This window comes from Stigmatopora argus, chromosome 17, assembly GCF_051989625.1.
Source record: "Stigmatopora argus isolate UIUO_Sarg chromosome 17, RoL_Sarg_1.0, whole genome shotgun sequence".
NCBI lineage: Eukaryota > Metazoa > Chordata > Actinopteri > Syngnathiformes > Syngnathidae > Stigmatopora > Stigmatopora argus.
Genome location: NC_135403.1, coordinates 7748945 through 7763372, shown reverse-complemented (window position 1 = coordinate 7763372; position 14428 = coordinate 7748945). Strand labels below are relative to the sequence as shown.

General features: G+C 37.9%; 1 protein-coding gene across 2 annotated transcripts in view; it reads right to left on the bottom strand.

The window, feature by feature from the left end:
• Positions 1 to 14428, bottom strand: part of mpp7a (MAGUK p55 scaffold protein 7a) — a 67172-nt gene that overhangs the window by 11204 nt on the left and 41540 nt on the right. The window contains exon 25 of one of the 2 annotated variants that reach the window (XR_013305732.1): positions 1582 to 1706. The gene's annotated coding sequence lies outside the window, so the exon portion shown is untranslated. Of the gene's footprint in view, positions 1 to 885; positions 1707 to 14428 lie in introns of those variants that run through there. The other variant, XR_013305731.1, reaches the window with a different exon arrangement.

Here is a 14428-nt window from a genome sequence, read left to right as displayed (position 1 = left end):
AAGTACTTGCTTGAATCTAAAATTGAAGTGTAAATAGGAGCTGTAAAATATATCCTGAAAGATTTAAGGACTATAAGTCATATTGCCAAATGTTAAAGCAGTTCCAAGTTACAAGAATAGAACAAGTCTTGAAAAGGTCATCACAAGAGACGGTGGGCAGACAGATGAATGCATATAAACCATCATTCCAAAGGAGAGGAGTTTATCTTGGACTGTGAATGTCTGTGGTCAGCTAGTCATGGAATCAGATCCATCTGAAGCCAATGTTCCCTGCTTTATTCATGCATCACTTATAAATATACGCCTATGACTAGTCATATTGGTCAGGTTTTAATGCAAATTTGTTATAATTTACAGCATTCCCCTTCAAAACTATTCACATAGTGAGGCCAGTTCCTTTATTTTTGCTGCACACCGAACACAGTAGGATTTGTCATTAAAAAGACTGTGCAATGGGATTTCATCAGTCTGAATGGCATACATAATTCAGGCCACATTTTGCAACAGAATTAAGTGAAAACGTCGCTTTTTTTTTTTGAAAATCACTTGGTTCTTTTATTAATCCAAATTTTTCTATCGCAATGCTTTTCGAGGCATTCTATTTTTGAAGTTGTTAGTTTTTTTTTCTACTCATAATCAGGTGAAGAATATACTTAATGGGAGTTAAGACTGAAGGAAAATGTTGAATTAAAAACTCACCAAGAAAGACTCAAAACTTCTCTTCACACAAGTTGGTTCAGATTATGGGAAAACCGCTGACCCCTACATAAAAGTCACGTAAAGGGGCTATCTTTCCAGTGTTGGTGGTTAAAATCCCATTGGCATTCATGTGTTGCATCAATGCCTTTGCGCATATGAAATATGTGGGGATTATGGCCAAAGGAATACATTTGTGTGCGACATAATTATTTATTTGGAAATTGCATACATTTTTTTCTCTAGTATAAAATTGATGTATGTTGTTGTAAAATTCAATGGCAATGTTCCAAAACTTTTGGAGATGGGTGTTTGTGACAAATGGGTTTGCATATTGTCTTGGCAGGCTTATCACACATTTTAGTGTTAGGTTCTTCCTATGTTTGCAAGCCGAATAGCTTCTAGTTCAATATCATCTTACCTCATCCAATGCCACAACTAAAGCCACTCTATGACTCCAAACCCGCAAGCAAAATTAAGCATGGCGCTCCATTTTGCTTGTGGCGCATAATGACCACTCAAAACATCACCCTATGAACTCCACTGAACACTGTGGCATTTGACAAACATATTCTTCCCTTTAAATTGAGAGCGACAAGGGAAAACAAACGCAAGCGGCATCGGCAAAGAAGCCGACGTGTTTTGACATGATGTCACTTAACAGCAAAAGTGTAACGGCGACAATAAACTCGTGCCGACTGCTGTGTTGACCGCTATATGCATAGAGGTATAAATACTAGTGTAGTGGAAACACATGTTGGCATTCTTCACACCAGATGTCGACCATGGAAAAACCAAACACAAAGTGGTTATGGGCCTCCTGGACATTAAAATACAATTATGTCCAATCATATCTGGTGTTGGGAGTGTGTCATTTCATCTTACCTCACTGTGATGGCATAGCAACCTCCCAACCATCGCTCATTAACCCCCACTCCCACCAAAAATTACATATACACATGTATTTTTTGGTCCTCCTTCCATAGTCCTTCCTACAGCTTTCCGTTCGGCTGAAACACACACAAAAGAAATATTTAGTGTCAAGATCATCAATTAAAAAAAATACATTCCTGCTTTATATAATCTGCAGAACACCAGACCAAAATATTGCCGTCTCTCATGCATTGAAAGTGTTCAAGTGATGCAATACAAGAAGCCAGTTACCACTAAATGATGCATGGTGCATTTCCACCTGTTAGATTAAATGAGTTCTGATTGCCACTAATAAAAATAAATCACCTCCCCTTCACTTCTCTCATCCCTGTACTCGCACCCCAACGAAACAGGCTCTGGTTTCCCCATTTTTATTTCTTTAACCCTTGTCTTGACCTCTTGCTCGTAATTAACAAGTATAGTGAGAAAAGGGAAAATTGTGGCTCATTATTATGATAATTACAGTTAGCCAGAGGGATTCCAGCCAGGAGAGGCAGCCAGGTAATGTAATGCAGACGTCCTTGTGACAGAGGAGCTTACGTTCATTTGTCTTCTGCCACCCCCTTTGTGCTCTTCCCCCACTTCTTTAGAGCTTAATGTTAAAAGCACACTATTACCCAGCTGCTATGAAAAGCCACTTAGGAAGCCACTTGAGCCTTCAGAAGTGCTGGTGAACGCAAGTGTGTAAATCTGTTAGTAATGTCTGACCAAGGTGTGTCTATTACTTTCCATCGTGTTCCCATGAATCATCATGTAAAGTGAGCCGAGTCATCCTCTGCTTGCGAAAAGCGTGACCGAGCCAGACACACAATCCGGCGTAAACAGAGTGCAAGCAAACAGATTGTTTTGTCATTGGAAGAGGTTTATCTCTGTTGAGAGATTGTTTAGTGTTTTCCTTGTAGTTATCCTGAGAAATGAAAACAGCACTTTCTCGTGTCACTTTTCATTTCCAAAGTGGGTTAGGAAGCGGGGCTGCCGAGGACCAGGAAACAATGCCCACATTCAGCTATGCAGCCTCTGGCTCTCCTTATGCTGGGCGGAAAAGAGCAGAGGTGTGCGTCTGCCTTAATGATTACACATGATGGCAGGAAGACATTTTATTTAAGAGGGCTGTAAGATTAGGACCTGGGAAATTCCTCAGATGTGGCTATGAAAGCAGTACATGTTTTCATATTCACAACTCCACTTCCTCTAACTACCGTAGATAGATTTATAAACAGTCCATTTGCAGTACGAGGAGAAAAGTAGAAGATTCCTAATTAGGGGTCGTAGTATACGGGAAGAATAAGAATGATCACGTCTAATTATTGTAGCAGTGGTGATCCTTTAACATGGTAAACATTTAAGGCCAAGGTCAAGAGAATCACAATATTATTAAGAAGTAGCTGTTTATAATAAAAAGCACGGACTAGTCGCCAGCCAAAATCAAGGCACGTCTAAGCAATACACAGACATTTTCACCTTGGCCCAATTTAAGGTCTTAAATGAACATAACATGCAAGTTTGGAGGATGCAGAAAATGGCCGGATGAACAGAAAGAAGAAAAGCATGGAAGGTAATTTTATGTTCATGGTCAGATTTTGAATGGCCATGACGTTACACAAAGAACCCAAAGCTGAGTTTAAAAGATGATGACAATATGGCTATTATCTAGTTATTTTCAGGGAATTTATTCCAGCAGGCCTTGTGTCATTGTGAAAATGTAGTCAGTGGTTCAAGCAAAGTCTTGTTGAATGGAAAGAATATAATTAAATGCCCAACACATTTAAGTTGAAATGTTCGACCAGAGAGTAGTTTATATCATGCTTATGCACAATGTGTACAATTCCGAAAGAAGAGCGAGCATCGTGCTGGGTGACTTTAGAAACTCAGTGCTGTTATCACCAAAGTGTATCCAGGCTATCGGCAATATCACAAAAAAAATTAAAAATAAAAGATAGTTATGCTATTATTGTGCTTCCATGTTTTGTGGCCTTGTCATACTCAACATAACAAATGACATACATTAATAATGATAATCACAGTGTCAGTTTATACTGGTATTGGCAGTCTTTTACTGACTATGAAAGATAAGAACACAAGTGAGTACAAAAAAGAAAAAGGATAAAGAAAAACTAAGTCGCACAGCATGCCCACAGCGTTCTCTGTTTTCAAGTATAGTGCTTCATCTTCCTCAGCAATGTTCCCATCGCACCAAGGTCTAATCCATCAAGCAAAAGATGTATTGCTTTGAAAGCAAGAGCTGATCTATAAAACACAAACATGTGTGCTGCCTGCTTTAATCTCATTAGGTTCTTTCTGGTTGTGTCATTACTTTCTTCTCTTGGTTTCCACAATCTGATGTAAACAGGCAACATAGACATTATGTACATACAGTATATATCTGGCACACTAAAATATCATGTCGTGTAATTCAATTCATCCAAACAGGACAGTCTGCAACCTGCAGTGTTTGTGTGTAGAGACTTCCAGGCAAATGGAATTAGAGAAGCAGTGATTCAACTGCCCTAATTGTGTCAGAGAGGAAGCCTGCTTGCCATAGATGAGAAAAGCATGGCATGTCAAATTGCCAATAGTTCATTCCAATGACTGCCATTCATGGAAAAAACTACTGGAAGTTCATCGCACACCGTATCGATCAAAAGACTTTCCTGTCTCGTCACAATTATCAACTCCCTCATTAAGAAAATCCACAGACATCAATCATTTTCTTGGCGCTTTTACAATAATAATGCTGGCTATGTCATCTGCAACTGCCATAGCTCTGAACTGATGTTATTTGTAGGTCTATAATGGCAAATCCAGCCGATCCACTGGTTTCCAGCGGCTGGGATGTCTGGATGTTTGGGCCCAGAAGTGGTATTGCAGTGTTGACTGAAGTTGGCAAGTGCCGAGCAGACCGCAGTGTACAATGGCATCAACCTTGCATTTGAACTACACAGTGAGACAATCAACTGAACGTGCATTGTTCCTATTATACTAATGAACGTGGAGGTCTGTAACCGCTACGCATTCATTCCAAAAATGATCATACCCATTCGCATCATTCAAATAGCATGGCAGAGGCAGCTTCTAGTGTGGTCTGAATGTCACACACGCTAGAATTGACAATATTTCTTCATTAAAAAACAATCAAAGAACATGACTAAGAGCTTCAGAGTACTTGATGAAAAGAATGTTTTCATTTTAGGAAAGGAGAGACACACATGATACACCCATTCCCGTTTTGTCTGGAACATGAGACTCAATGAAGAAAGCCAATTTAAATATATCATGGAAGACCATTTTGAGATGATTTGATAGTTCGCCACAGTGTTTGTCATGATAGCCTTTAAGTCGCTGACATATCGTCAGATTCGAACACAGTACTTTTAGAAATGCCTTTTTTTTCCAAATGGAATTTAGTATTAGATTTGCACCAAAAAAAATCCAACTGTCAGATATTTTTAGCCTAAACTTGACAAAAATTGCACACACGCTTCAGATACAATACAATTTGATTGAACTGAAGCGCACTTACGGATGCACTTTCAGCTGTTAATTAAAAGGTACAAACAGTCAAAAAGAAAAACAAAATTAGACTGTAGACGGTTGGCTCCAAAAAATCTTCCAGATGCCTACACGAACACTAGTCAACCATGTTACTGAGATCATTCACTGGCTCCCACAACACAAATACAACACTACAACTATTGTCAGTCTGTCCATGAGTCAGTATGTCCCAAGCTACAGTAATTACACTGTATAAAACATATTTATTTTACATCGTTTTATATTAAATTATCATACAAAGCAGTGCTTTTCTTCAATAAACAAAAATGGTCATTTAGTGCACTAACCCTGAATAATGTCATTTGAATTCATTTTAGTGAGGAGCATTGATTTAACATATGTTTACATTGAGTTATGGATCATGGGAGTAATTAAACTCCTAAATCAAGTTAGTACCGCTCAAAGTGTTGGATAAATTCCATTTGTTCTGCGACATTGTCCAATCATCCTTGATAAAGAAGTCACAATGAATCAGAACAAAAAATCAAATATAAATGCCCTCACAAATATATATATATATATATATATATATATATATATATATATATATATATGTGTGTGTGTGTGTGTGTATATGTATATATATGTATGTATATATATATATATATATATATATATATATATATATATATGTATATGTATATAATATATATAAGTATACTAGGTCACATCGGCAAAAATATTCGAACATATATAGTTAAGAGAAAGTGGCTGATAGCAAAACCAGATGAAACAAAACAAATGTGAACTCACGACAAAGGTATCGTGCTACAAGTAGGACATTTTACGATGAACTGAGTAGGAGAATTCCAACAGTGATGAGCGCACAGACCAACCAAGTCACATTGAAGACGTCAACACATGATGTACAAAACAAATGCGAAAACAGCATGGCACACCAGAAATCATCTAAAAATCTGCTATTAACATCTACGTCACAAGGCTTTGAGAACAACCAAATGAGAGGAACAGAGCCAGCCACAGTAAGTTTGTCAGCCTATAATGTTCTCACATCATACCAGTGGTCAAGTTGTGGGTGCTGTCTTACAAACATATATTTCAGGAAGTGAGGGTAGTATTGTTATTTCCCAGTATGTGATGTTGTAAATTCATCAAATGAGTTCAGCTTCCAATTTGTAATACTGACCAAAATTAATTGGCAAAACCTTTAAGTGCCTGTTTCGGAGACAAAACCGAAAAGCCAAGGAATTTAGAGCACTTTGATTGAAAAATCAATTATTTTGAACATCCAAAAATGGTTAACTGGTTCTAATACTCTATCTGACTGTCAGATTATCAGTATATTGCTAACTCAATTACAGAATTGTAGTTGGCAAAGTAAGTTTGTCCAACTTTCAAAAGATGGCTATCGATTTGTGAGGGGGAAAAAAATGAAAAACAAGATAATCCGCTTAGATTAATGACAATTTCGCAGATTCAAAGATAGGATTTTCCTGGCCACAAATGATAACCACATTGCGATGGCATCAACTTTGCTTCAACTAAAAATATTGAATGGAAACCCCTATATTCGCTTACACTACCTCCAAATATTTTTACTGGCGGGGATACTGGAATTTTAAAACAGCTGTACATTTTGCTACTGCAACATTTTGTAATCTGAACCAAATCCTATTCAAAAACCTTGATACTAAAGATGAAAACAATCCCTGTAATTTATCCTTGACACAATTTTAAGAATAACATTTTCAACTCTTACAAAAAACAACAACAATATAGTAATCTGAACCAAATCCTATTCAGAAATATTTGCTCCTAAGGATTAAAACAACCCCTGCAATTCATCTCTAACAAAATTTTAAAAAAACATTTTGAACTCTTATACAAAAACCCCAAAACGACAAGGCAAGTTTGTGGTTAAAAACCTCAATTTAATTGCCTTGACACACAAGTGAAGTATTCCTTAGCAGTAGAGAGCTCAGTTCGAGCGATAGAAAGTGAAATTAAATGGTGCCTAAAAATAATTGAGAAAAAGTTTAATTGCACACATATACGTATACATATATATATAGGTTGACTAATTAATGTCATGTAATTTATATTTTTTCCTCCTTTGAGCCATCAATTTTCTGTCTAAACAGAACAAACAATACAGAGGAGCATTTTCTATTCGAGAAGAAGAAAATATTTCACTTATTTATTTAACTTATTATACTTTAACTTACTTTTACTGTCTGGATAGTCACATTACAACAGTATGCCATGTATAGCCAATGCAAAAATATGTTCTCAGGAGTCAAATCATTCACGCAAAAAACTAAAATAAAAAACCAAAAAAAAACCTAAATAACACCATGTAGTCAGGGTGGGCACAGATCTCATAGTGGTTTCATGGAATGATAGCAAACATCAGACTCCTAAGAGGCCTGGGTCAAGAAGTGCCCACAACAGGGTATGTGAAAGGCGACAAGAATTTCTCTAAGCCACATGCCGGCACTCAGTAACCCCACAGAACGTCAGAGGCAGGAAATTGAAACGGTTTAGGTGTGTACTACTTTCCCTTGGGTGTGGTGGGAAGAGTGAACCGGCCTGGAGCCAAGATGGTGGTCAGGGTGAAAACCACAACGTAAAAATAGAGGCAAGTGAGACCAAGACATGTCCGGCTGGAACAAATAAAAGCCTTAACACACGACAAAGTACAGTGATGAAAGTTGGGGGTTGCTTGATTAGAATGGAATTGACTGATGGAGTGTTAAACGTTCACAAAAAATGGCTTTGAATTATTTGTCAAAAACAAAATATATGATTGTTCGTGAATTTACCTTATGACGCTATTATAGTACGGAGAATTCATGAATTGCATGTTATCAGATGACACAGATAATAACAATGGCAAGCAACATTTTGCTGTACTGTAAAGTACAGTACAAAGGCTGACAAGTACAACAAGTGGTTGTTAGTGAGTGGAGAGATATCTCAAGATTGCAGTTTTTGAAAGACATGTTACAATGAAAGAGCAACTGTGACCAGGATAGAAAAGGAAGTCATTTGCAGACACTAAGCCTAGACTGTCTGAAAATTCTCATGGCCAAGTTCAGGGTAAGTGTGTCTGGTTTTGGTGTGCTTACAACTTCAAGGTTTGTGGGCTGCATTTACACAGGCAATAGCCTCAAAAGCACGTATGGTGCTGGCTCCACTTCTGGTAGGAAGACCAGTGGATTATCAAATTATCAGATGAACAGGTTTAGTGGCCAAAGTTGTTCTGAAGTCAATGATACAAATAACTTCAGTAAATGGACCTTTAGAAGCTATGGGAAATCTCTATGTTTGGGCACTTTGAAAGCCAACCATGACATTTACATCAAGGAAGCCAGATGGATGGGTTTTGACAATGATTTGGATAAATAAAAGCTATTACTGACACAAGGGCAGCCCGTCTCCATTGTGGGGCACTGTTTACAAGGGTTCGGAAGACTACTTGTCGAAGGAAGCTTTCCCAATACTGACGCTTTCCAGGGCAAGCTAGAGATCAGAGAAAAGATGTTCTGCACTGTTTGTTGGCATGCTCAGTGTAATGAAGTTCTCAGACACCTCAAATATTTCACAAGTTAACAAGTAGACATGGAAAAAAGTAGATGGGGCGCAGACAAGAATGATGCCATTGAGACATTCATTTTTCAAACTATTTAACGACTCCATGGCCGGACCAAGATGCAGCTGGACGCGTGGGGCTTTTTCCGTGGTTGAAAAAAGGGGGGAGAAAGTGAAAAACCATCTTCCACTCTCTGTGCCAGACAAAAGTGGAGAAAAAGAAAGGAACAACAGAAGGATATGGCGAGGAAGGGAGTAGTGTGTGTTTCATGACACGAGAGCATACTGTAGTAGACCGTTCAAGATGTTAAGTGGGAGCAGATGAGAGTAGGAGGCACAACTCAAGGGCTGTGGCTGAAAAGAATAGCAATGCACATATAGTTTATAATGTTTGAATATATGATAAAACATCATTATTTTCAGTTCTTGCAAAATCTTATATTTAACCATTTGATTTTTTTATTCTGCTCCAAGTGTCATATCGCTGTGTTAGATACTCCCGTTCTGATAGTGCTAAGTTATTGCTTTTGTTTTTGTCAGAACCGTTAGAGCATCTGTTCATTCATCTCACATACAATAACAGACGTGACCTTGTGGATTGGCTGTCATCTCCACAGGCAACACACACTTTGAGCTTCAAGGTATACTGCTCTTTTTAAGATTTTTTTTTTTAATCACTATGCTTTTAGACCATTGGAAACTAAAACTGTTTGCAGATGGCAACATAAAAGCAATCTTAATTATGACTATAGGATGCCAAAACATTGATGGAAATGGTATGATTTCTACTGGGTTGTTTTTTAATTTTGTTACAGACCTTGAGCTACCACATCATTAGTTAATGAAATTTTAAAGGAACTAATTCATCTGTTGTGATTGGCTAGTCACCAGTTAAGGGTGTCCATTGCATCCAGAATCCCCCACGACCCTTGTGAGGATAAGCAGTACGGGAAATGAATTATTTTTAAAAAATTGGTATCGAACTCTTGCAAGCCATTGTATTTATGTTCTATTTTTAATTTCTTGATGTGAACGACTTTACGCCAGCAGTGATATTCGGAATAATCTTGGTTAAAACCATAACATGTCTTTAGGAAATATTTGTATTTTTTGAGTTTTGTGTCATTTGAACTGTATTATTTTTATCATTAGTCATGGGATCTGATCTGTATTCTGTTGCAACTAGTATGTCAACAGACTATATATTACCTTTTCAGCAAGGTAGGAAAGAGTCTTAAATCCCAGAGGTGCATTGGTGATGTCTCAATACGGTTCACCCTCAACTCAAAGCAAAGTCAAAATATTGTGGTATCAGCCATTTCAATTATTGATGACCAATTCACTTTTCCGCAGAAAAGAAGGATTAGACGGCAGTCTCGGAATCCACATTCCAATTTCAACCTTTCCTCCCCTGCTCTGACACTTACTGCTTCCACTGAAACCACTGAACATTATCCATCAGGCCTAACATCCTGACTTGTGAGGACCTTCTCATCGATGGCACTTCCTTAAATCTGACATTGCTCCCGCATAGCCATGCATAACAACCCGTAACCGAGCCATAGTTAATTTATTGCACCGTGAAAATGCTCTCGGAAGTAACAATAACAGCTGGATGATAATAGATAGCACATGGGGGGGATGCTGGCTGTTGACTTGAAGGTACAAAAACACAGGTAGAGGTCAGTGACATATAGGGAAGCTTCTGTCTTGCGAGGCATTGACAGAGTTAGATTTGGAAACGCAAGAGCAAAATACAGTGGTGTGGCAGCCTGATTTATAAAAAGATGTTGGAAAAAAACAACAACAGAATGTCAAATGGATTTGGTATTTCATTTTGAGGAAAAATTGATGTACAAATGATAGTTTTCTAACCTGTACTCAATTTAGAGGAACATTACTGATAAGATAATAATAATCTTTAACAAAACAAATGGCTGAACTTTAAGACCAACCGTATGTATACATGTACATCTATGCGTATGTATATGTTTGTATATATATATATATATATATATACACTTCAGAAACACGCTTATTTATTTATATATTTATGTATTTATTTATTAACTTATTTATTACCTATTTATTTGTGTAAAAATATTTGCATGTCGTGTTTATTTTTGCTGTTGTTGTTTTTTAAACAGTCTTTATTAAATTTCTGCCTCCACTAACCACATGTCCCCGCTACAAGTAAATGTAACACATCCCATTTCTATTCTAAGTTTTTTCCTGAATATGTCAGCACGTCTTAATGTGCCTCAGAGTCAGTGAATGAGGTACTTAGTGCGGTTACGTATTTTGGTATGCAGTGAGACCTGAAGCAGAAAGGTGAGCCAAGTAGCACAAGAAAGAGTAAAAGACAGGAAGAAAGATGTGCAAGTTGAACCACCCTTGTTTTCAAGGCATCCTGTCCCGTATAGACCCACTTGTTTATATTCATTAGAGATAATAGGGATCTTAGAAAAACAGATCACTGAGCTTGACCAAATAAACCTGCCCGTACATTCCTGGCTTTGGCCTCTAATTTAAGGCCGCCATCGCCACCAGCTATGTGCTCGTTTTTCAGTTTGCGGCGGTGGATCAGCAGGTAAGTGTTTTGGGAGGGACGTGCTGTGAGCAGGGCTCAGCCTCTGAGGTACTACTATGGGCCACAACACCCACTCTGTTTCAGATCTGATACTAAGAACACATTACTCAAAGTCAAAAACATTGTAATACCTTTTCCACTTCTCCGACCAGGCGAGCTGATGGAAACAGTTGGCCGTAATAATTGGCACTTTAATCACTGTCGATATTAGTCTCGTTGAAGGGGGGATAATATGCTCAAAATGTGTTTATTCATGTGCAAATCATAGAGGGAAGGTAAAGAGTTGTGGCAAAGAGGTCAGACTAAGAACGGAACAAAGGGGGTTTTAAAGACCTGATTCACGTTCCTGCTTTTGGAATGGAGCATTTTGAGTCATAATTAAGAGTGATAGAGTTACTATCACACAGAGACGACATTCAAAAGTAAAAAACATCTGCTTGTGTTTTCAATACATTAGCCCGTTGTTTACCCTAGGTCATTTGGCAAGGTAAAAACCGCTTGTATATATCATTAGAGCCATGTATACCTCCAGAAAATATAAACATCCTATTTATTGAGCCCCCAAAATAGAGTGTAAAATGTTATGTTCATTTTGAATAGCTGGCACGCCTGATAGTCGGTCGTGTTGGACGACTACTAAAATCTTGACATTGCTAAATGGTGTTATGTCGTAAATGTTCTTTTTGTTATCGTTGGTTTAATACTAAAGTTGCTTTACTGCTTTATAACTAACGAGAGAGGAGTTATGTGAGAGTTTCTATCGTACTTTGGCAATAAAGATGGTTGGGATTTTGTGCTCAGGACTGAAAACTGTACTGTACAAATACTATAGCGCTTATTCGTATGAGCTCTTGCATGGCAATCTTAACATGTAGCTATGAACACACTCAATGGGGGTTGTGCGTGTGATTTTTCTCTCAGCCTTTTATTCCTGCTACTACCAACCCACACTTCAGTGTGTGTTTTCCCTTGGCCCCTGTTCTGTAGTCAACATTTAGTCCTTCATCCCAACTGAGTACAGACAGATCTTTGTTTAGGACAGTTAACCCTTCTTCTCCATGCGCTTTCACAAAATCTAGAGAATCAGCACAGACAGAGTAGCATGGCCGATGCTTAGGTACAAAGCAACATCTCTCAGACCTATTCCGCATAAATCATGCATGTATCCTAGCTCAGTTCCGGATCAGTTTTGGTATTGCAAGATTTTTGCACAGTGCACCCACCTTTGGTTCTCATAGCAGTTTTTCCCATTAAATTTTCAGGCTTAGTAATCAATAGTTCATTTAATAATGCAATATTTGACGAGCCCCTGACAAGAGTGAACTTAATTCCCTAATCAGTCAGTTAGCATTGAAATTTGAGCCCTATATATATTTCTAGGAGTGTTTTACTAATTTTGTCCAGAGTGATACGCTTTTGTATGAAAAATTCTCAAACAAGCTGGCAAGCTTATTGTAAGTAAGATAGTTGAGAATTTCTAAATACATTTCTATAACAGATCATCTAAAGAGATGGATTCAGTTTGCTCTTTTATGTGGTCAGGCAGATGTTGACTGAGGTAGATAAATGTATTTGGCTAAAGACCTTGGTGCTTTGGGAATAAGGGACTGGAGGTTCGTCAGAGGTAAAGACTTATGGTGGGGGGTTGCTTGGGCATTCCATTAGTTTAGACTCACCGGCACGAGATCCCAAAAAGTCACAACAGTCAAGGCACAGCAGCTGAACCATATTATACTCCGAATTACATCACTTCATCAAATATAAATGAACTCACTGGAATAAAGTGGATATGACTAACAGACGTAACAGTAAAACAAAAGGGCAGAAGGTTTAATCAGTTAAGGCAGGTAGATGCAGTAACGAATTGTTGGGGTCTTCAATACAGTAAGTTAACATCTTTGACAAGCTGCAACATCATCCATCATTTCAACACTGTGACATTGAAAAGTACGGGAGGGATCGAAAGGAGGCAAAGAAAGACAGAGAGCAGTCCCCAGTGTTGCTGGGTTAATGCATCTTGTTCTTTATCGCAGCACGGATGACAGATTGGACTTGTCCGACAATTTATCACGTCTCTGCTGTTTTTGCCGGCCTAAACGTGTCACATTTTCCAATTTTAGAAGTTCATACGAAGACAGTGCAAGAATTATGTTATTCCCCTTTGGGACGGTAAAAATTGTCTTTAAATCCATAACAGGCAAACAGTTGTTTCTATAATTATGACCACATCGTGCCATTAGGGTAGCGACAATATTGCATAACTCTACTCTGAAAATTACTGCAAAATGTAATGAAATCCTTTGATTCAAATGTTCTCAAACGGAACCCTAGCAATTCAATATATTATGCAATTTCATTTACGTTTATTTATGTTTACTTGTGTGCATAAAAGTTATGTGCTTAGTAAAACAAAGCACACAACAAGTTTAAAAACACACGCATCTAAGCAATAGCATTCAATTATGGAAAACTCAGTTAATTCAAAACACAGGACTCATTTTCGAAAGTGACATTTCCCTTCCTATATACGTATCTTTCTTGAATTTAAATAATAATTTCAAGACATTTTCTTCGTTACAGTGGACTACTCCACTTTCGATACGTAGCAAAAATGTTTCTTCCGTTTTATCTCAGCTGGAACGTATGAACACAACACAACTATGCTCTCTAGTGGCTCCCATTGGTCCATCTTTGTAACTGAAGGTCATTTGAAACAGTTGCTCAGAACCAAGTCAGTCTCCGGAACGTAAAGTGATGCGTTATTTAGTTAAGATTTTTTGTGTGTTTGTTAGTTTTATCTTATAGACTTTGATCATTCTCGAGGATTTGAAACATTCAGCATCGTATCAGGGTTTTGTATCTTTAGGACAAATAAAGGGTCGGAGCGATTTGCCATTAAATTGCATTGTATCTGAAATGTCTCTAAGGCGGTGTTGACAGTGGTAGTTTATTTGAGCTGGAGCAGTCACCTGCCGTGTGAGTTTAACAGTGCAGCCAGGGGAAGGGTGGGGGTGCAATGTCATTTTATGTTAAGCAATAAATTGGCCCTCCATTAGCTGCAACCCAAGACCAAAATACTTTTCATCTAACTTCAGCTTCAACTTC